Raw genomic sequence first — 24,634 nt, forward strand, 5'->3', positions numbered from 1 at the left:
TATATGAGAATAATATTATTTAGCAGGCAGTGTTATATGAGAATCAGATGGAAACATACATGCGAAAGCACTTTACAAGTGGTAAAACAATATATATATTTTTATTACTGTCATTAATGTTTGATAGATAAAACCTTCAGCTTCACTGAATGATCTGTATTTTCAATTCCTGGTTACACTGGTTTCCCCTCTAACATTTCCTGAGATCAATGAATAAGACATTTCTCTTAAATATATTGACCACTGTCTTTCAATGAACATACTGGTACATTTTTATAGTAATGCCAAAACAGTGAAATTTTGAAGCTCTTTATACAGGATAAATTTATGAACAAGATTAAAACTAATGAAATGAACAAATGAATTTATATGAAGCATGTCCCAAAACATTTCATGTCTAAGAGGGGGCCAATTTCAAGAAATGTCTGACTTTTTTTCATGGACATTTCAAAATAAACATAGCTCATATGGTACAGTTTTAAGGAAAGGAAAGAAAAAAAAAAGCTAAGAATTTCTGGAATCCTGCCAAAAGTATAATTTGGCATTTTATCCCACCTTCTGGATGCAGTTGATCAGCACATTACATGATGCCAAGGGCACAGTGGAACTAGAAGAAAACCAGAGAATTCAGTGTTCTTGCTCTTGAAGATCAACATGTTTTGTTAATAGCAATAGAATTCTGTCACTCCATACTGCAAATCTATATTATAGGATTTCTGGGACCAATCTCTTTTATGTTGCTAGACTTTCACATTCTCTGCCCACACTAACTTAGAAAAGTAAACATTTCTTGATACATATTGGTTGATAGTCCCATTCCATATTTCTAAAAATAGTTCCTTTAAAGAGAATTTATGTATTCAGATTAAAGTGATGAAATACATATTCATGTATTTCAAATAAAATATATTGATATCTTAAAAGAAAATAATTAGATTCTTAAATTTTTGGTCAAGTAGAATGATCAATCTTAAATAAGTATCTAAGATTTGTTTAGCTTCCACTACGTTAGGAAGGAATAACTTAAGGGAAATTTTAATAAAGACATCTCTTCATACATGTGGCAGTTTTATGTTTAGGAAATACTACCATAGGCATTTTATAAACACATATTAAATTCTTGATACCCTTGAGAAGCTTCCAAAATGCCAGGGAAATTTCAGACATAACTGTGATTGCAGAATCTCCAGTCTTAGCATTGGAATGGACCATAATAGGCCCTCTTCTTCAGATTCATTTTTAAACCCAGAGTAATTAACTAATCTTCCCAAGATCACAAAGCTAGAAGGTAGTGGCATGGGCACTAGCACAAGTATTACTCTCCTAAGTGCTATATAGTCTTCCTACTACTAAGCCTTCTATGTTTTAAAAGTATTGAAGACTATCTCTACTATTGATGTTCTTTCATTGATATATTTCATATTTTTTGTCATTTGTTTTATATTTTTAAGCAATTGAGATATAATCCCCCTGTTCCCTATTTCTAATTCAGCTTAAGGAACTTAGGATAGATAGATGATATATAGATATAGATATAGATATACATATACATATACATATATCATCTGCAAGATGATTGATAGTGATGCATCCCGTACAAATGTTTCTCTCCAAGTCGGGGGTTTCTGTGCTGATAATAGAAATATTATATATTATCAAGTGTACAAAAATCTTCTTCAACAAGGAATTTTCATGCCCCCCGCCTTATTATAGCAATCTGAGTATTGTGGTCCCATGTTCTCCTAGTGTCTGTGTTTAAGTCTTTTTGTTCACAGGTGACGGAACCATGTATATGTAATTTGTTTAAGAGATTTGGAGTGCTCATGAAAGATGTCAAAGGGTCCCTTTTTCACTGATAAAAGTAATACAGAAAAATTACCCAAAGATCATGTCACAGACTATATGACTATAGTACTATGTCAAATTTATAGTTTAAGGTATTTTAAATACAGACATTGAAAAAAGATATAGATCTCATAAAAATAATATAAGTAGTTTTTTATTACTCACCTCCCTATTATGTGGGTCAATAATTTTAAAAAAAGAAAAAAATAGCTTTCTTTGATCTACCAAAAATGTGTATGTAAAAATTAGAAAGAAATGTGTATTTTCTCAAGTCAGCTCTCTAAAAAATTTTGAATGTGAGAATAGAAGTTTGTCCTTGAAAATTCATCACAAACCCAATCTGTATGCCTTTCCTGTTCCCTGGTGGGCTGTATCAAATAACTGGAATCTGGAGCTACGATTCTCATTCTTAAAATCTTTCTTAACATTCTGTTGATTACTGGAATAAATAATTTTTGTCTTACCTGATTCCTCTAACATCATAGTGATTAGGATCTTAATGTACCCTTTGGTCAGCAGAAAATAATTTAACCACTGATGGAAGTGGTAAATTAGTCCAAGAACAATTAAAATTAAGCTTAGAATTCTAAGGAGTAAAATAATTCTAGGGAAATTTGCATTTAAGTCATTAGTATGACACAACATGTTTGCCCACGCATGCCGAAACAACCAATTCCATATGGATATTTTTATTCACAAATAAGTAACCACATGGGATCCCACTGTTGCTTCCCAGCAGCAAGAGTATTTTTCGAAAGGTAAAAAGATATTTTAAAAAAATTATGTGTTGCTTCAGCTAAAGCAGGATATTTTCCATTGGTAGTGGCTTTTAAAATTAAAACAAGTTCAGTATGTAGGTCATTAACCTTGGGTATGTTCTTTCTCGTCATGATCTTTAACCATCGGTTCTCAAATCTAAAGTTTTTGTTTTCTTTGCTAGATTATACTCATTCTCACAATACTGATATGATTTCATTATATTTAAAGACAAGAAACTGTAAAAGTAACACCTTGCACCTCATTATATTTAAAGATGAATTCCTAATGAAATACTCCCCTCTGAGATTGAGAAAGGAATCAAATGACATCTATGCTACTTGGATAGACTAGTTCTAAGTGGTTTCTGGCTCTTTTTTTTTTTTTTAAACATGTGTCTTAATTTTTTTTTTTTTTTTTTTTTTTTACCGTTTATTTTTGAGACAGAGAGAGACAGAGCATGAACGGGGGAGGGTCAGAGAGAGAGAGAGAGGGAGACAGAGAATCCGAAACAGGCTCCAGGCTCTGAGCTGTCAGCACAGAGCCCGACAAGGGGCTTGAACTCACAGACTGCGAGATCACTACCTGAGCTGAAGTTGGACGCTTAACCGACTGAGCCACCCAGGGCCCCTTTTTGACACTTATCTTAAGGAAAAATAAGAAAGTTGGTTATTCAGCCGAATTTGCTTTGAGAATATGTTTATAACATAAATATTATATTAGGAAATGTTTTCCTTTTATGTTCTTGTTTAAGAGCAAGGTATAAAGGATTTTAAAAATATCTACGGCGAGTATGTATGCCTAAAGTAAAGGAAAGTTGGGTGCCAATGACATTAGGTGAAACAGTGTACTATTATCTTACTATAAAGTTATTTAACTGAAAATATAAGAGTACCTCTTGTTTACGATTAAATGTCAGCTACAATCAGGATTCTACCTTCACTAGGATACATAGTTTGCTTTTTCCATGCGTGGTGTTGAATGATACTGAGATACGTGCCTCTTTTGTGGCCACAGCTTTGTTCTAGTGCAGTCAGCTAGGCTTAGACATGCTCTTTTAGTGTGTGAAAAAGTGATACCTGGTGTGAAGCTATGGGTCCAGAAGGGTGTGATTATGAGCTCGATGTTAAGCAGGAAACCATAAGACTTCCAGTTGCATTTGTACAAGTTAATGAAACACATTTCACTCTTTTCCCATAACATCTTATTTATGCCAATCTTGTTACAAACTAAAACCCGTTGATCAATGTTGTGTTTTTTATTTTGCATTAGATGTAATATATACGTAAGGCCTTATTATGTGAGGCTCTCTATACAAAAAAGTATAATTCAATTCATCAATCACATATTGGACCTGTATTCAACTGCCCTTAGATTTTATAATCCAATTGACAAGTGGAGATGAATTAATCCATCACTTAATCAATTAAACAAACCAATTAATAATATAACTAATACTTAATTTCTTTAATAATCAAACTATGATAAATTAAATCAATGTGTTAATAAATGTTTTATGGGTATTATAGGCAATAACTTTGGAGAATAGTGATAGTAAAGGGTTGGTTCTCTGAAAACTAGTTACACGATAGTGAATTTTAATCAGATTCTTGAAAACTTTTAATGAGAGAAATAATATTGAAGGCTTCAAATATTCTGATGGCAATGCATAAAAATGCTTTGAAGAGAGAAGTTAGGGGTAGGAATAAAAATTTGAAGGCTATAACAGAGTCATCTGAAATCTCAAGATTTTGGAGTGCTTATTTATATAATTGCCAGTTAAATACTTAAAGGATAGTTTCTTTAAGAAAAGAAAATTCTGCTAACAATGGCTTATGCATAATAATTTTACAATAGTATTTTCCCTAGTTTATGCAATAGATTTAAAAGGCTTCTGAAATGATTTTTATATTACTAATTGATGGGCTTTTACAAAATGATAAGCTGGTAAAGTATTTTTTAAGGTCCCTGTTATAAATAATATGTGAAATATTTGTCATTGGTTCTGAGGTACTAACCACAAACTATTCTATACATTCATATGTTTCCTGAAAACTCTTTAGAAATTTTTGTCCTCTTTAACACTTGTTATCTCTGTGTTCAGGTTTGGAGTAGGGATGTATATTTCCTAATAGCAGAAAAAACAATCAGTGTCTAAGGGGTATAACATGGGTCAGAAAACCCAGTGGCACCAGAGGTCTACACTGAGGACTTACCAAAAGGTAACAAAACACATGGATAGAGATCCTTGAAAGGTCTTCCTTTGGAGTGAAAACCATGCACATACCCTCACCTTCATACATACACACACACACACACACACACACACACACACACACACACACAGGACCAGTAGGCCTCTATGAGGTAGGAAGGGATGGCCATGATAGTACAGACAAGCATTCTGAATGGCCATTTAGGAACAGGTTTCAAGTTTCCACAGGCACATGGCATGGACCCAACCTAATCTATTACAAGTACTTGGCATTGAGAGTCAGGATTCAAAGCAGGAGCCTAGGTGTACAAATTGAGGAACCTTGGACAGGGGAACTATGTCACTGAAATATGGGTTTAAAAATACCCACTCCTCTTTGGACAGGGCCTTCCATGCCATACAGGGTTTGTATGTGTGTTGTGGGACATAGATGGCAGGGAGATGATTCTATAAGCCAGGATGCTGCCATTAGCTTATGAACAGATAAACATTAAGGAGGAGTTAGGTAAAAAAGCAGATGCCCCATGATCAGTGCTGGGCACTTCCATGATGAACCTAATAGAAAGGTGACTTTGTGTCCATTGTGCCCCAGATCTGATCACCAAAGAGAAGTAAATTAAGAACAGATTATGGACAGGGGCACCGGGTGGCTCTGTCACTTAAGAATCGGACTCTTGGTTTCGGTTCAGGTCATGATCTCACGGTTTCATGAGTTTCAGCCCCATGTTGTGCTCTGTGCTCACAGCATGGAGCCTGCTTGGGATCCAATCTCTCTCTCTCTCTCTTCTCTCTCTCTCTCTCTCTCTCTCTCTCTCTCCCTTTCTGTCTGTCTCTGCCCCTCCCCCACTCATGCTGTCTCTTTCTCTCAAGATAAATAAACTTGAAAATAAAAAGAACAGATATGGACAGAGAAATAGGGAAGAGACCCATTAAACAGTGATATCTTAGGCATTTTCACCTGCTTAAGTATTTAGAACCTTAAATCAACCTGGTTCTGGAATGTGAGAGGAGGATAAGCATCATGGGAAATCAGTAGGTCTGGCAATTCCAAGAATTTCAGAGAAATGCTATGGAGTAGTTTGTTGTTTTGATTATAACTAACCTCACAATTGAGATCCCAAATACTAAATTGTTGGGGATTTTTTTTTAATATGATCTTTTGCCTCATTTTTTTAAACATAGTTTTCAAGATTCAACATAGTTTACAAGCATAGTTTATGAGCACATGCTTCTTAACAGCTGGGACTTTTTCTCTGCATATCTCTGTGATTCCATAACAGGAGGTTTGAAAAATTTCAAACCCACTTAACCATCCAATCTTATGCAACCCGTATATTCACAAAACATTTGTGGGTCACACTGTGGGTTAGAGATACAAAGATAAACAGAGGTCATGGTGTCTCAAAGTATGTAATACAATGTGATAGGTATAGTATTGAACATCTGCAGCACCAAATCACTTCTAACTAGGCTTTTTTTTTTTTTTTTTTTTTTGCTTTGGTACCCTTGTACCAGTCTCTTCCTTGCCTTCTTTCCCCTTCTCTTAGCCAACTCTTCCCTCTACTTCAAGACTTCCTGCAGACATCGCATGCTCCAGTCAAGTCTCCCTAACTTTCTTCTTACCAGCCTGGCTTATTATATATTCTTCCTCTCTGCTTCCGTGGCACCTGTGTTCACTGCTGTCATTGCACCACCAAGTTACTTTACTACCTTTCTGTCTCCTCCAGTTAGACTCTGAGCTCACTGAAAGCAACAACTACTACATTCACCTTCGACATTCATCCTGGACACCATGCTAAGACCGTGAGAGGGAACACCCGGAGATGAAGCTGGGAAGTAGGGTTTGCCATTATAGCGAGTCACTCTTTATGTCATGTGCATCTCAACTCTAGCCGGTAGCAATATGAACACATTGACAGTGTTTCAAAAGGGGTGAGGTGAAATCACATTTCGATTTTAGAAAGAAAATTCTGAAGACATACATAGAATTAAGGGAAGAGATTAGAAATAAAAATTCCAATTAAGAAATTTAAGCACAAGTATGGGTGAGACATCACTGCAGGTCTGACCCAGATTTCAAATGTGGCAATGGATAAAATAGGTAGTAATTTGAGTGTGAGGGGTGAGAGGGAGGAAAAGAGAGGGGTGTGAAGAATACTAAGTGTGGAACTGTTTTTAAGGAACAAATGAAAATTTGAGTATTTGAGTTAATCAGGCCTAATACCCACTTTTGGAAAAAGTAAAATGCTTGGCAACTTACATTTCAGCCATGGGCTAAGAAATATACATATAAATCTTCACTTCACAACCACCTTCATATACTGGATTTGACAAAGGAGTCCAGCTGGTTCCATTGCTTCCAAACTCCATTACAATCCAAAGCTAACAAAACAAATGAATTCTATTTACCCCAAGAATCCTATATAAAAAGTTATTGCCTTTTTTTTTCTAACCACGTGTCTAAGTATGGGTAGAACTTTTACCTATGTTTTAAGAAATTTTTACTATAACCATTTATATACATCAATGTTTCAAGTAAACAAATCATTTCCCTAACTAAAAAAATTATAACTGGGTAAAAGTATTTTTTCCATAAGAAACATAGAAATGTTATAATAAATCATTTTAGAATTAATCAATTTTTTTATAAATTAAAAAAATTGATATTTATTTTTGAGAGAGACAGAGAGTGAGTAGGGGAGGGACAGAGAGAGAGGGATACTCAGAATCTGAAGCAGGCTCTAGGCTCTGAGCTGTCAGCACAGAGCCTGACGTGGGGCTCAAACTCACAAAGGGTGAGATCATGACCTGAGCTGAAGTCGGACGACATTTAACCGACTGAGCCACCCAGGTGCTCCAAAAATTAACTAAATAATTTTTAAATATTTATTATGTAAAATATGTCAGGTCACTTTAAAAGTAGTACGATTAAAAAAATACTTCAGTTTCATCTGCTAGCTATTTCTCAGGATGTTTTTTTCATATAATTTCACATTTCATACCACTATTACAGTTTTTTTTTTTCTTCAAATCTTCATAAGATATACTTTTGTATACCCCAGACCACCATCCTGGAATCCATACTTATATCTGAATAAACATTATTAGCTTAAGGCTATTGTTAACATAGTTGTAAGAATATGCGTGAGTTTTACCATCAAGCAAATAATTGCATTGTATTTTATGTTCAATCCAAAAATACAAAATTTATTTTCAAACCCATAGAATGCTGATAAAGAAAATGGCCAGAAGACTCTGGGCTTGATTTTTAAAAATCTGAGACCATTCGTTGGTGGATTAGTGAATACTGTACAGGAAGATGATGAATAATAAGAATTAGTGAATACTGTATAGGCAGAACATTAAGGCTGGCTACAGGATTCAGAGGGTCAGGGATGGATGCATGATCCAGCAAAACATCCACATCTGTGCTCTTCTGTAATGTTTTTCTGAAACTTTAAAAGACAAAGAAGAAACCTTGGGAAACACTAGGTATTGACAGCTCTGGGTGCTGATGAATAAAAATGTAAGTTGCAGAGCGCTGGCACCTTGCCCAGGCACCATTGTATTGGGACTGCTTTGCAGCAAGGCTGACTGACAGAGGTGAACGAAAGCGACACTTGGTTCTAGTCCCTTTTTCCTTCAGACTGCACTTGACGCCTTCCCCAGGTTACTATCTGTAGCTGTGAAGCCTGAGAAAAGATGCCCATCTCATTTTCTTTCTCCCTCACCACCTATCTCAAGTTACATTGGGGAAATATTAGTTTCTTCAAGACTTTGGCCATGTGTGTTCTTTTGGTGAGTCAGCTTCCTTCATATTCTTTCATCCCACAAATATTTCTGAGCTGCCATTCAGTACTTGAAGCTGTAACTGTTACAAGTGTGTTTTACAGGTCTGTTTCCTAAAGCCCACAGTTGAACAAAAAGTTTACAAATGAGAATTCTGAGTTCATTTATTCAATCATCAAATATCTACTGGACATCTGTAGTTTGTCAGGGATTGTATTAACACTAGTGAGTCAAAGATGAACATGAGAAAACCCATACTTAAAGAAATTTCTGTTGCTAAGTTTTATAGTAGAAGTAGGTTCTGGGACCTGAAAGCACAGAGACAGGGTATGTTTCAATAGGAGCGGGGCCTTGTCTTAGCTTTGTTGGAAGCTGGAAGCTGATTTTGCAGTATAGTGGAGGATGCAGGTAGTTTATCTGGGTAGAAATCCCTATGAAGAGGGGAGAGTGTGGCAGGTCAGGTGAAAAGCCGATATAAAGCAATGTTATTGAGGGCAATGGAGTCTCAAATTCTCTGTTATCTCAAGAATCATATGGACAGTTTCCCTGAATTATCTGTTGAAGGACAAGAGAAAGAAACTCATGAACTTCTATCTCCCATCATGTGAAAGCTGCCACTAGGATATGAATTCCGTGATTTGCTGCCGGAGTCCCTCTTAGGTTTGGCACTGCAGAAACCCCTCGGCAGAAATAAAAAAGGCACAGCATTTTAAGGCAAGATGCTGGCACAAAATAAATCAAAACCCATGGGAAACTGCATCCAGCACTGGCTGGAATCTGAGGAGTTGGCAAAGGACTGTGAGAGTGACACTTTTGATGTTCCTTTTGATCTGATCTGTAGTTCTTCCTGTGTAGAGGTGAGTAAAAGCATGCTGGACAAGTGGATTAACAAATGACGAAACATGGCAGCAAAGAGTAGGTCTTCAATTCAGGAAAAGTCAAGATGCGATGTGCTTTTCCTGACTCTGAGAGTCAGAAAGAGAATGTGTGTGAAAGGGGAAGAAGTTGAGATAAAAAGTTAGGTGGGGTGAGACCTCATGCTGGAGAGAGTTGACTTTATCCTACAGGGGAAGAAAAGCTCCTGAAGGATTTTAAGATTTGTATTTTAGAATGGGACCTTTCTCACCAATATTGAGGTCTGACTTAGGGGCAGCAAAACTAAGGGCAGAAAGACCATTCTGATGATTGATGATGCAGAAATGAGAAAAGTGTCATCTGGAAACAAAGCATGAAGCTACCTAGGATATATAATCAAGAAGATTTAACAGGTTGGATATGAAAGGAGAAACAGCAAACAAGTCATTTGTTTTGTTTGTTTTTGTTTTTGTCTTTCCACTTCTTCTCTCCAAGTGTGGATGAACTCTATAAACACTTACACCAGAAAGTTCTGGGCATTCATACTTGTCTCTTTGATGAGACAAGTAAGCCCTTATATATTTAAAATGCATAAACAAGTTTAAATGTCAGGAAAAACATTTAAAGCATAAACAAATTCCCTGGATGGGGAGAGGGGAGAGACCTGGTTTAATTTTTTGCTGGCAATAAGGTTTGTGATTTTTGTACGTGATGCTTATATCTAGACTCACATTTTGCTAATTGGAAAGTGTTTCTCTTTGTAAGTACTGCTACCACTGTTATATGTTTTAATGTTCCATTTTTTGCAAACTTAGAAATCTATGATCAAATAATCATCTCTGACAACTTTTAAAAAACATATTTAAATATGCAATCTGCATGGCTAATATGTAGAGGCACAAAAAAGAAAGTCCCATCAGATTTGGGAAAAATCTATAGTTTATTTACTTGTAATTGCAGTTCTAGCTCTGGAGAAAGGCAGCTCTTAGGTGTTTCAGCATCATACTTCCCTAAATGAATAATACAGAGGAAGAATTATCACTAGAGTATAGTTGAAGTAGCAGTCAGTTGTCAAGCACAAAGGCCAATCCAGTAAAAATGTCCTTGGCTTCCACGGCCTCAGTTGAAACGTTGGCCTTTCTGTAAAAGATGCAAACAAACAAAAACCAACTGAAAAGAATCTGTTGCAATCAAAAAAAAAATTTTTTAACGTTTATTTATTTTTGAGACAGAGAGAGACAGAGCATGAATGGGGGAGGGTCAGAGAGAGAGGAAGACACAGAATCCAAAATAGGCTCCAGGCTCTGAGCTGTCAGCACAGAGCCCGATGTGGGGCACAAACTCACGGACCGTGAGATCATGACCTGAGCTGAAGTTGAACGCCCAACCAACTGAGCCACCCAGGCGCCCAAGAATCTGTTGCAATTTTGAAATACGTTGAAATTTTATTGGGGTGAAGCCACCTTCCCTTAAATAAGGGACAGTTTGCTGGTTGTTTTCTTCCTAGGCAGATGGGACTAATGCCCTCTTTCTCTATTTAGTCTCAAAACCTCATCTGTTATCCTGTATCAGAAAAGCAGGACACAGTAAGTGGAGATGTTATGTATGGGGATAATTTGAAAAGGGACTGGTAACCAAATAAGGAGATTAGTATGGACACAGGTGGTTTGGGCTGGGGGAATGATTTGAAACCAAAGAAATAATAATTAGCCGAACCTGGTGCATGGTGTGTTTGTTGCATCAGAATGCAAGAAAGAGAAAAACAGGCAGATTTTTGTCTCCAAAGATTAATCTTCAATGAAGTCCTGGGACTCTTTTATTATTGGGGGATAAAGAAGTCCCTGACCATTTCATGTAGAATGTTGGTCACTTGGAGATGTCATATAAACATAAATTTATACTATATACTAATTGAAAACAAAGAAATTGCCTGAAGAATTTCAAAAGAAGGTGACTCAATGATTTTTAGAACTAGTATTGTATGATAATTCAAAACATGGAAACTGTTGAAGAAAAAGGAATCCAGAAAATGATGAGATGACCTTTTATTTGTGTCATAGTGGACTCTTTTCTATGATTGTGGGACAGACCTGGAATTAAGAAAGGATGGTCAGCTGGAAGTCAGCTACTGATGGGTGAAATCTATATTGAAGCCAGTGCTGGATGCAACACAAATGTCATCACTATTTAATATTATTGAAATAGTAGGATTAGTTTTGATGTTTACTGCTAGTACCCGTACATTTTACTACTTAATTAATACTTGTTAATCTTAGTTTCTACCTAATTCCTAGTAAAATAGAAGGCATAATACTAAAAAACAAAAACAAAACAACAAAAACAAATTTTGTTCTTCTTTTAAGAATGTCATATTAATGTGGTGGGCAGGATAATGCTCTCTGTTCCCCCCACCCACCCCTTATTTGATATTTATTTATTTATTTATTTATTTATTTATTTATTTATTTTGAGAGAAAGAGCATGCGAGTGGGAGAGGAACAGAAAGAGAATCAGACCCAAGTGGGCTTCAATGCGGGCCTCAATCTCACCAACCTGTGAGATCATGACCTGAGCAGAAACCAAGAGTTGGACGCTTAACTGACTAAGCTACCCACACGCCCCTCCCTTCCCCCCTCTTTAACCTCTAAAAATGTCTGCATCCTAATCCCTGGAAACTGAGAATATGTTGTTTTATGGAAAAGGAAAATATGGTTGCATTTGGAATTAAGTTTGCTAATCAGCTTACCAAGGATTGTCCAGGTGGGGCATATGTAATCACAAGGGTCCTTATAAGTGAAAGAGGTAGGAGAGAGCTTCAAGGTGAGGCCACTTGAGAAAGCGTTGACCAGCCATTGCTGGCTTTCCAAGAAAAGCCATAGACCCAGAGGGGCATGTGCCAAGGAATATGGGGAGACTTGGGAAGCTGAAGCAGCAAGGAAATACTTTCTACTCTAGAACCTCCAGAAAGAAATGCAGGCCTGCGGACATCTTCACATTAGCCTGGTGAGACCCATTTCTGACTTCTTACCTCCAGAATTGTAAGAGAATGCATTTCTATTGTTTTAGCCAGTACATGTTTTGTGATTTATTATAGCGTCAATAGGAAATGAATATAATTAAAAATCCTAAAAGACAATTCAGTGGGCATAATACTAAAAGAATTTAGAAAAGATCATAACAATTTTGTTACCAGTTAGGAATTTAAAATTCATTGTTCCTTTTAAAGCACAGTCCTTTCAACTATGTAAATATCCCTTTGAATTTCATAGAAATAAGTATTATTTGATGACTTGTGAAAACACAGAATTTAAAATGTAAGTTAATGCTATTAAAAAAGAAACAGAAAGAACATAGTACACAGAAAGTCTGTCTAATGGACTTCATATCATACACCTATACCAGTGTTCATGGATTCAGAGGTGGATTATGAAATATGATCCTCAAACAAAAATCTTAAAGGAAAAACATATATTATTCAATGAAAACTTAATACACCTGTTATGGGTATAATACACCTGTTATAGATGCATCTTTTGAACACTAGGCTGTATTTATTTAAAATTTTAAAGATTAAATCAAGGATGGTAGTAGTTCCTAATTTAAACATCTAATCTAAGACATAGTTCTGATGTGGAACAGTTGTTTGATGTTTAAAGAAAAGAAAAGGCTAAAGAAGTCCAGCTACACAGTTATACTGTGGATACTCCATAACTATTAATTAAATTTTACTGGTTATACATTAGAGGAAAATGTTTCATTTTACTGTCCTTTAAAAAGACAAAACCCAGAATTTTTACACACTGCTAAAAGAAAAAAAAATCAGTATTAAGTGTATGAAAGAGGAAAACTATCTTTTATTCACTTGTCTTGCATATTTTAGAAGTAAAGTTCAACTGCCCTTTATGTGAAAAAAAATAGTGAAATAGTTTAAGGAAAGTCTAAGATTTTGATTTTAAATAATCCACTTAAAATAATATTTTCCTTAAATGTTCATGCTCTCTCTTCCACCAAGTCCAGGTTTAAAAAAATAAAACCTACTTGGACTTTAAGGTGGAAGAAAAAAACTAGGTGTTTTGAAAATATCATACTTTCTTGCCTCTTTTTATTTTTAATACAGAAAAAGAAATTGTATGGATTCAGTTTGTCCTGGGATCTCACAAGTATCAGTATTTCTCTCTCCCCTTATCTTGATAACAACTTGAAATAGGATCTCAGTAACTAAAGCAAAATTGGGCTCTGAGATTTGGTTAAAAATTATTTGGCTGGGAGCCTGTTGCTGAGGGAAGAAGTAACAAATCCTGAGCATATTTTTGGAGCCAAATGCCAAATTGTCTGTGCTTAGTATCACAGAATCAGCCTTACCCTTCAAAATTATTCCAGACCAAATGCCAGAAATGCTCTGGTTCTGGTTACAGAATTTACAAGGAGCAAGAGGCAGAATGCCACTTCTATGTGACCCTTCATGTTTTTCAGATTCAGTGTCTTTTGCTTTTTAATCCTTTACCATTCTGATTTTCTTTACATTTCATAATTTTTAAGGTGATTACTTCCATAAGAAGCACTCTGTATATGTATATATTTTAAACACTCAAAAATTGCTCAAAGTATCTTGCAGTATAAAATAGATGTGGGGGGAGACTTAAAATGTTCTTTCCCTATGCTGCCCCACTTTAGCATCTGTATTTTTTTAAATTTTCCATTGTTAACACTTAATTTAGTGATAGTAACTGTTACCAAGGCAACTCTGTGACTCCACCCAGATAAAAACAAGTCTTTAATCTTGAGGATGAGTTTCTATGTCTCTAAGCATAGATTCAGGATGCTTACAATTGAGCAAGTTTGTGTGTGTGTGTGTGTGTGTGTGTGTGTGTGTGTGTATGTGTATACGTATATACACGTATATATATATATTTCACATATATATGTGAAAAATAAAAGAGAAGCATCAAACACATCTAAACTTTTTATCAGTTTATAGATATACATTTATAGTTATGCCTTTTTAGTCTCAGTTTATACAAATAATTATACAAAGCAATTGCTCTCTGTGTAAATATCAAGTATTTCCAACAGACTGAAGACTTTAATAAGGCCACTCTTGTAGCCATCTATTTGTTTACCTTATTTCTTTCTTAATCTTGCTGCTCATTTTTGCTTAAGTCTTTCAGTAAATGCTTGTGACCTCAATCTTATCCTGTGGAAATACTGGTAATGACAAAGTACATATTTCAGATTAAGGTAAAATAGAAACAGAATGACAGTTCATGGAGAAAAATCTCCTTCTGTACTCAAATAATGCCCTTTGTTTTGTGTTTCTTAATCTTGTCTTGCTTAATCAATTGTAACCACCTTGAATATAATTTATACATTTAGGAATAATTAATACAGAATCAGAGATAATTTAAAAGTGGAGAGCTATAAAGAATTAAATGAATTACAATAAATTCTCCTCACTTTCAAAAATAGATTTGCACTCATTTTTAATTTTCACTTTATTTTGACTGGGAGCAGTACCCCTTTCATCTAAGGAATTAACAACATCACCACATTTGAGTGAGAAAGACCTTTAGTATCTTCAAGACTGAAGGTACCACATGACTACCAAAATCATAAATTTGTCATCTACTAGTGACTAGGCACTTTAATTACACTCAAACATGCAGTAAGAATTCCTCAAGCAAATTCTTCTTTCATATTATTTTGAGATCCTGTAGGTGCTAGCATCTCATTCTTTCCAGAATCTCTAACATCTAGCATTGTGTTGGTCATAGAGCAGATATGTGCTGATGAATTGCATAAGGATATATACAAGGGACAGAATTAGCACTGTTGGAGGAGATGTAAAAAGATAAAGAGAACCTTTGGAGGGTTCATCTTCAAAGCAAAAAGTAATATCTCCTCATTTCCTGCTTAATTGCCCTTTGATTTCCACATCAAAGGGCACATGCAGCACTATACTATTTCCGTGTGTCTTGAATCTAACACCTACTCCTAGGATACACTATTAATTTAATAATACTTTTATTAACTACAAATCTAACTACAAACATGCAGCACTATACTATTTCCATGTGTCTTGAATCTAACACCTACTCCTAGGATACACTATTAATTTAATAATACTTTTAGAAGAACTTGGGGAGACAGGCAGAGAGGAGACTATATGTAATAATTTTAGAAATGTATCCCAATATTAGAAACCAGGAAAATATGGAAAATTGTGGGTCATTGAATCAAAGAAACAGTATTTTAAACTACTTTGTTAACTATGACTTGGTAGCAAATTATTATAATCACTGACTTATATTGGGCACGTAATATGTACCAGGCATTGGGTTATGGCCTTTATATGTATTATCTCATTTAATTTTCACAATAACATAGGATGTAGGCATTTTGAGAAATTAAGCAAGTTACCTTTGTTCAAAGACTTACTAATTAGAATTCAGAAATATCCAACTCTAAATCTCATACTTTTTAACCATCATACTCGCTACATTAGCTCTCAAATTTATTTGCAACCCAAATATTAAAAGGCAAGTCATAAACTTAGAGGCACCATTGTATCTACTTACTAAGCTTTATCTTCAAACGGTGGTTTTATTTAGTTTATAGATTAAGAAGCATAACATATTTTTATATTATGTAACAAGAACTTATTTATATATATATGCACGGGCATGGTTACAGATATGTCTATCTCTTATGCCGTTTCACAATGGCAGAAAATAACAAAAAATGAAACTCTATACATAGATATTAGGCCTGTGGTATCTGAAGAGAAATAAATGCCCTACAACAGAGGAAGGAAGTATGTGAAGTATTCCAGTAAACAAAGGCCCTTCAGTCACAGACTTAGGAAAATAACAACCAAACACACTTAAAATTTCTCATGAAAAGTACATAAAAAGACCACTTTGTTTAAACAAACTATGTTCCATAACTACTTAAAATGTTCTGTCAAATACTGCAAATTTTTTTCTGAGATCTCTTCTGCCTGTTTTAGATTAATAGGACATGGCATACTTTTTAATTTGCTTTAATTTCTTAGATGGCAGATAGCAAACATGTTAGAACAGTGGTCTCTGGGTTGGTGTTGATGTTAGAGTTTTGCTTTCCCACTTCCCAACTATGCCATCTTGGGCAAGTCACTTTGCCTCTCTCTCAACTCTTCCCAAAGAAGAACAATAGGAATACTCACCTCAAACAAAAAGCTATTAACTGTTTAGAAATATGTCTTGTACATAGTGAGCACCCAATGCATGTTGGATTTTATTGTACTCTGGAAATGGAGCGTGGGATTATCAAAGTTATGTTTCTAAAATTCTCCTAAGTGACAGATTTGGAAACAATTATGGGTCTGTTTAAGAGAGATTGGCATGTGTTTTTAGGATAAGACCATTCCACTTCAGCTTCTGATGAAAGGGCATATCTGAGTTCTTACCTTTCAATGTCAGCCTTCTTGCCTCCATCCTGAGATACAGAAGCTTTGATGGGACAAGGTAGAGTTTTCATTGTCTGCAAAAAATTTCCTAAATCTTTATCTGCTTTTTTAAAAGTTTATTTATTTTGAGAGAGAGCACACAAACAGGGTAGGGACAGAGAGAGGGAGAGAGAGAATCTCAAGCAGGTTCCGTCTGCATTGTCAGTGCAGAATCCCACATGGGGCTCAATCCCACAAACCATGAGATCATGACCTGAGCTGAGATCAGGAGTCAGACACTTAACCGACTGAGCCACTAGGTGCCCCTACTGCAAAAAGTTTCCTAAAGGAAGTAGACACCCCCCTTCCGTGTAGCCCCAGAGTCTGATCCAGCCCACTATATATATAGTGTGTGTGTGATTATATATATGTATGTAATTATATATATGTAGATATATATAGATATCTATATATAGATATATAAGTTTATTTATTTTGAGAGAGGGATAGCACACAAGCGGGGTAGGGAGAGAGGGTGAGGGAGAGAGAGAGAGAGAGAGAGAGAGAGAGAGAGAGAGAGATTGAGGGGGAGAGAGAGAGAGAGAGAAAATCCGAAGCAAGCTCTGCATTGTCAGAGCAGAGCCTGATGTGGGGCTCGATCCCATGAACCACAAAATCACAACCTGAGCCAAAATCAAGAGTTGGACATTTAACTGACTGAGCCACCTAGGCACCCTTAGATATATTTTTAAGTCCAGGGAATTCTGTGTGTAGTATATTTTTACTATATGGGTGTGTAGTTTCTGGGAATAAAATATTCAAAGTCAGGAACCAGAGTCAAAGTCGTAAGTTAGGTCAACACGTCACCAAGTCGATTTGTGTGTCACTTGCATAAAAGCCCCAATTGCTACTAACTTGACTTTCGTTCTTTATTTACCAGCTATTCAATAAGTGCCTACTATGGGCCAAGTCCTTGACTTGATCTGTCTTTTCTTATATTGTTGTCTTCTGCTGCCCCACTCTTCAAACCATAAACATACGAAGTAAAAAAAATGAAAATCTGTCTTCTCATCAAAACCATGTTTTAAACAAGCCATATTTTTTTATTGAAAATGTATATTTCATCCTAATGAAACTAGTGTTTATGGTGTACTATTCAGAAATTTCTGTTTGTATCTGGACAAATATATTCATGTACATACTTTTGGGGGGATTTTCTTATATTAATGTATTGTACCCCATTTTGCTTTTTACCTGATTCCTTGATATTGTCTTAGTTGAGTCTTGACCTAGTTGAGTATTAACCTAGTTGAGCATTACGGGACTCCAGAGCCTTCTAACCTGGGCTGCCTGGTATGAAGCATGGTGGCTTATCACAGGATTTCCTATGTAAATCTAAAAAGACATATTTGAAAATCAGGTCTTCTGCTGAAGTGGTAAGGTAGAGTTATGATACCTATTTTATTTTTGCAAATAGCTAAGTGTCTTGCAGATCACATAATTTTAATTATATAGGATTTGTATGTACATGTATTAATAAGCTATAAATCCCTTTAAGTTATAGAAGCATAGCCATGATAATTAGTTATCTAAATTTGGTAAGCATCTGTGGTGCTCTAATGTTGCTTCAGTGCAAAGTGGAGTTTTACTTAGAAATGTAAGGAACCATTTAAATCCTATTTAATAGAAGTCTGTCAGTGGCTGAAATATATACCAATACACAGCCAAACCTGCAACCTACCTGTTCAGTCACAGCTCAGCATCCTCAGACTTCATTTTTTTTCTCTCATTTCTATAATCCAGATGTGTTGGGTAATTGGAAAATAGGAGTTCTATTGCTTAGGGGGGCAGCCCATGCGGAGGGCTCAGTCCAGGCGGAGAGTGGAATTAGAGCAAGCTACTTTGTAGTGCATAGACTGTGATGGCCCAAGTGTTGGAGGTGTAGCCATCAAAGACTCCTTCGTCCCTCCATCCAGTTGATCATGGGGCCTAGAAATTTCACTTTCCAAATATTTTTTGATTCCATTTTTCCTCCCAAGCTTATCAACATTCATGTAGTTCAGACCTCCTCATCTCTCCCCTAGTCTCTACCTAGAGGTCTCTGAAAATGCAATTGTGCATAATCCCAGCTACAACACTTCCATAATTACTTACCACACACACACACACAATAAAGTCCAGACGTCTTTTTAAGGCATCCAGATACTCTATGACCTAGCTTTGTTTTCTTCACACTAATTTTCTAGCAATTGACTTCTAATGACAATGCAGACCTAGTCATGACTGCATTATAAATAAATTTGAAGCTGAAGATCCCAAAAGATGATGCAATGAAATTTTTACATTGGTACTGCAGGAAACCTTATAGTATAATGGGTGAAAGCTTGCTCTTTACCGTTTCACATCCCATTTGCCAACTATGAGACATTGGGTAAGATGCTTTAATCTTTTCCTTTTTTTTTAAGTTTTATTTATTTGTTTTGAGAGAGACAGAGAGAGTGCGGGGTGGGGGAGGGGCAAAGAGAAGGAGACTGACAGCACAGAGCCCTAGTAGGGGCTCAAACTCACAAAACTGAAGTAACTCACAAGACCCAAGACAAAATCCAGAGTCAGACTCTCAACCAGCTGAGCCACCCAGGCACCACAAGATGCTTTAATTTTTACGTGCCTCAATTTCTTTAATAAAGCTTTGAGCACAGTACATGTGTTAAGTGTTGAATAAGTGTTTAGCATAACAATGACAGATTTAGTGGTAGTGGTTATTATGAGAAGATTATTGATTCCTGCTTAAAATAGTTTGCTGGGTGTAGATCTATGGCTTTAAAACGAAGGTTAATGACAGAATGACCTGGAAAGAATTCGCTTCGGGATAATCAGAGGTAGTGATGGCAGAATAAATAAGGACACCAAAGTGTGAACCCACAATAGCAGAAAGAATGAAGCCACTGGTCTTGCCGAACTAGTGTTGGGGAAAGACAGATCAAAAAGGCTATCATGTCTTTTTGACCTCTTTTGCCAAAATGGAAATGAGAAATTTGGGACTTAAAAATTAGGGCAATTGTAACATCTGGTTTCCAGATAATTCTTATCCCTAAAAACAATTCTATAAGAAACCCAGAGGATAAGAGGCAACTATGGATAGCATTGCATTTCAAATCGTCTTCTACTTACTAAAATTATAGCTTGTTTCCAATATGAAAATAAAGTTTGCAAATTAAAAGAAAATGAGTTCCAAATTTGTGACAGGTAACATGAGGATAAAAACCTTTTAAGAGATGAATTCCATCTCTTTAGAGATCAAGTACATGACTTACCAACGTCCAATCATGCCTTCAGCTAGTATATTTAAAATCATAATTCCAAAATGTTAATGATGCCAATTAACAGTACAGTATCTCTGGATACTACTGAAAATAATTTGTGCAATTTTACAGTTAGTAAAACTGAGAAGCAAGAAATGTTAATATTCTACCTGAATGTATATGGAAATCCAATATCAATGAAATATTATCTGTTGGGACTAGAAATAAATAAGAACTCTTATAGCTTTCCATTTTCTATTTTCCTCAATGGTGCAATCCCATTGAAGATAGTTCTGCATAGTAAGGTGTGTATATTCTTTCTCTGAGGTTAAAAGAGTGAACATACTGATTTCAGTATTAAATTAGTTTATAGTTAGGTAGCAATTATATTACTAGCTATGGCCCTGTTACCATTTTCTGTTTGATTTTATACAGTGGGGTTTTTAAAAGTTGAATGCCTTTTGGTATCCATAAACTTTACTGAAAGATGTTTTTATTTGTTAGAATCCACTTATTTTTATAATCATAATTTCACTCTTATAGATTTCTTATAGGATTACTACAAATGATTTATAAAGTACTAAATTTCATTGTACATATAAATAAGCTTTTACTCATGGGAAAAAATATTGATCTGCAGTTACTGAAAAGGCTAATCAAAAATGTTATAGCTTTAAATGTTATAGAATTTATATTTTGAAAGTTAGATGTTGGGAAAAATCATAATCTGTGGGTATATTAGAAGCTACCAATAATTCTATCAATTATATAACTATCCAATACCACATTCCCTTAGTGAATAATATTAAATTTAGTAGTGAAAATATATCAATGTTCTAATCCTGCATAATTCAGCTAATTTAGAGGTGATATCTAAACCCATTTTAAATTTCATGATATTTTTCGTCCAACCTTCACTTATTTACTGAATGAACTTATTGAATGCCTACAATGTATAAGGCATTGTATTTAGCCTAGCATTTACACTGTTATGTAGGTTAATCTTTGAAATATTAATGAAGATACTGACAAATAAAAGGTCTGAGGAAAGACAAAGGGTTAATTAATTTTAAAAAATGACATTTGAGCACTAGTTTTTTGGGTTTTTTTTTTTTTTTTTGCATGGCATAAAGTTACCACCTTTACTAAAAAAAAAATTTTAACGTTTAATTATTGAGAATAGACACAGAACGTGCGCAGGGGAGGGGTAGAGAGAGGGGAAACACAGAATCTGAAGTAGGCTCCAGGCTCTGAGCTGTCAACACATAGCCCGACGCGGGGCTCAAACTCACAAACTCCAAGATCATGACCCAAGCCGAAGTCGGTTGCTTAACCAACTAAGCCACCCAGGCGCCCCAAGTTACCACCTTTATTAAGAGTAGATGTTTCAGATTTAGGATGTAATACTGAAAAATCAAGCTCACTGAATAGTTGCTACGCTGATGACCTTGTTACATGAACACAAAGTGATGCTGTGTACTGGCTACATGCTTCAGCTTCCATAATGGTTAATTCCTTCCATCCTCATTAGTGATTTTTCTGAGCTTTGGGATTTCCTATATTGTCTAGAGTATAAAAGCCTATTTATCTAAATGAAAAACAAAGACTAAGATATAACAAATGTGAATGAAATATAAATGGCTTTATCAATTTATTGTAGCAGAAAATGGATGTTTGAGAAATTAAAGCTGACGCTAGATTATATAAGTGTTTTTTAGCTAGAAAATATCCCATGTCAAGTTCTATGTACTTTGGGGTTGAGAAAGAAATAGAATTTATTTTTATGCACTGTCATCTGTTTTCTAGAAGAGCTCTCTGATGAAGGAGCACCATGTAAATATAGTAGATATGTAATTATAGGCTTTCTTGACCTAGTTCCTAAATAATAGATGTCATTTTAGGAACGAGTCTAATACTTTCCTTTTGTTCCAGACTATATTCAGACACATATCCACTCTGAATCCCAGAGTGGGACCATACTGTTCACATACCCTATTTAGTCCGCATGCATATAACTCCTACCAAGTGGACCGTAGGATAGTGACTGGCTGTGCCTACCCAGGTTCATGGTGTTTATTATTATGGTTTCATGGGGAAAGGCAACACTTACAGATAAAGTGGCATGAAGAAGAATAATCCACCAGACAACTGACCCATTGATTTACCATCTCTTCCCTTCAAATGGTTTTCTTCTGAAATTGCAGCTGGCACAGGTCAAAGTCAAGTTTAAAAAGCTGTGGTTCTCCACAAACCACTATCTTCCTTGGCATAAAAGAGCTTAAGATCTTAACCATTTCCTTCCTAATGGTAGTAGTTTGTATTTTCATGTTCTGTTAATAATATTAAATATAATTATACTAAAATATCAGCAAATATGTAAAATAGGGTTAAAAGGGTAAATTAAATGGGATATCTGTGTTAACTATAAATAATGAAAATGATGATAGTATGCATGTATAAAAATAACCTATTGTAGAGAAAGGGGCCACATTATAAATAAAAACACTTAGAAAACAACACTTTTGGGGTGGCTCAGTTGGTTAAGCATCCAACTCTTGATTTTGGCTCAGGTCATGATCTTGTGGTCCTGAGACTCATCCCTACGTGGGGTTCCACTCTATGTGTGGAGCCTGCTCAAGATTTCTCTCTCTCCCTTTGCCCTTCTCCCCAAGTCATGCATATTCTCTCTAAAATAAAAAACAAGCAAACAACAACAAATACACTTTTTAAAAGAGTACAATTCAGTCATAAGTCAGGAAACATATTAATAGATGTGTCTGTAATTCGGATTGTTTCCTCTGTGTGCATGTAAGCTTTGTCTTTTTTTTTCTCATAAATAAGAATGCCAAAGTAGATAGCATGCTTTTTTTCTATACATGTTTCTAAATGGATTCCTCAAAAGATGGATGATTGATTAGATTCTCTTACCCTGTGAGAATATATAAAAAGTCCCAGTTAAATCAGCTGGGGCCCTTGTTTATTTCCTGGGGCCCTAAATAGAGGGAGCCATTCCCGATGTATGTTGTTCCAAAATTCACAAAACCAATGTGGAAGTTAGGCAAAGAAGCTGATGTAGCCCAGTGAAGCGTTTGCCTGCTTGTTTGTGATTATACAAGCACAATTAATGTGTAACATATGTTTAAAACTTCTGTAATAAGGGCTTTTTTTTTCCACATACTGCATCATAAAAAAGACTAGATGTCAAACAAATTCAATGATGGAAAGGATATGAGTGAGAACATTAGACTAGGCAATTGAGCATCGCTGTTTTTCACCACAAATCTGTTTCATGCTTTGCTCACTTAACGCTGAATCCACTTGAACTCTGATGGCTAGATTATATTCTTTGGGATAAATTTTTGTGCTCCCATATAGTGCACAGAATAGCATTGATCATCGGTTATTTTCTTGTCTTTGAAGACCTCTCTTTCATAACCATCTTAGAATGTTTTAATCATCCTTAAAGTACAGCCAAAGACCACCATCCCTGGTAGGGTTCACATGGACAAAATGTAAAAGGGATTTTAAGTGAAGGTCATTTTAGTCCTCAGATAATGTTAATCACATTGAAAACAAATCTGTCACTGAACAGAACTCCAAATACTAGAGCCATTTGCCAAATGTGATCTGTTAAAATAGGAGTTCTGGCAGTTAAGATGCATGTTCTGTCACACATGAGAGCATTTGGGTCTCTGAAGATTTATATGAATGCTTAGCTGTTATTGAAACATCTCTTCATAGATGACTTACTAAATGTCTGTTTTTGCATCAGATGATGGTTTACAAGTTAATCTCTTGCTCTCAGTTACACACACACATGCATACACCCATACCCTTTCTTCCCAAATAGCTTATAAAGTGGGAGAAAAAGACTTTGATTTCTGACTGTGTGATTTGATAATATTACACAGGCTCTCTGCTCATCATCTGCTGGTCACACAGGCAAAGTTTATGGTATCAATGATACTGAAAACAGTGCACATATTAGGAAATTAGCAGTCTTCCGAAATAAGTTTTATTGTAGTTTTAAAATTACCCAATGTTTTTATCTTATGCTTTATAATATTTAATAATAGAACTGACAAATTCAATTTTTAACTGAACTGTTCAGAGTAACTATCCATAGCAACCCTCTAGCACCCAAATTTCAAATCTTCTTTTCCTGCTGTAAATAGTTTGCCTAGAATAGGTAACATGGTCAGCTCCAAAAAAATCCATATCAGGATTCATTGCATTCAAACAGAGATTGTTTTAAAGGTGATTTCATGCCAAAGCTGTCAGTGAGTCAAGCACACCTTAAAAAGTGACCTAGAACAGTGAATTCCAACCTCTCAAAACACATACCTATTGTTTTTAAAGATATCCTTGTTCTTTCCTGATACATTGCATTATGCACATATTCCTTATAGTCACAGAATGTTTATATTTCATTTCAGCATCTCTGAAATA

The 24,634-nt window shown here is 35.5% G+C and overlaps 1 protein-coding gene and 1 long non-coding RNA gene across 13 annotated transcripts in view; one reads left to right on the top strand and one right to left on the bottom strand.

Moving 5' to 3' along the window:
- The window catches only part of SNCA (synuclein alpha), a 154,751-nt gene that overhangs the window by 71,927 nt on the left and 58,190 nt on the right, over window positions 1-24,634 (top strand). The gene's annotated exons all lie outside the window — the stretch shown is intronic.
- LOC122237990 overlaps window positions 10,382-24,634 on the bottom strand; it is a 260,209-nt gene continuing 245,956 nt past the window's right edge. For 5 of the 8 annotated variants that reach the window (XR_006216864.1, XR_006216863.1, XR_006216861.1 and 2 more), the window contains 3 exons: window positions 18,138-18,278; window positions 16,905-16,978; window positions 10,382-10,600 (listed from right to left, as the gene is read on the bottom strand). This is a non-coding gene — a long non-coding RNA (uncharacterized LOC122237990). Of the gene's footprint in view, window positions 10,601-14,580; window positions 14,666-16,904; window positions 16,979-18,137; window positions 18,279-24,529; window positions 24,627-24,634 lie in introns of all 8 variants that reach the window. The other 3 variants (XR_006216868.1, XR_006216865.1, XR_006216862.1) reach the window with 2 other exon arrangements.

Source organism: Panthera tigris, chromosome B1, assembly GCF_018350195.1.
Source record: "Panthera tigris isolate Pti1 chromosome B1, P.tigris_Pti1_mat1.1, whole genome shotgun sequence".
NCBI lineage: Eukaryota > Metazoa > Chordata > Mammalia > Carnivora > Felidae > Panthera > Panthera tigris.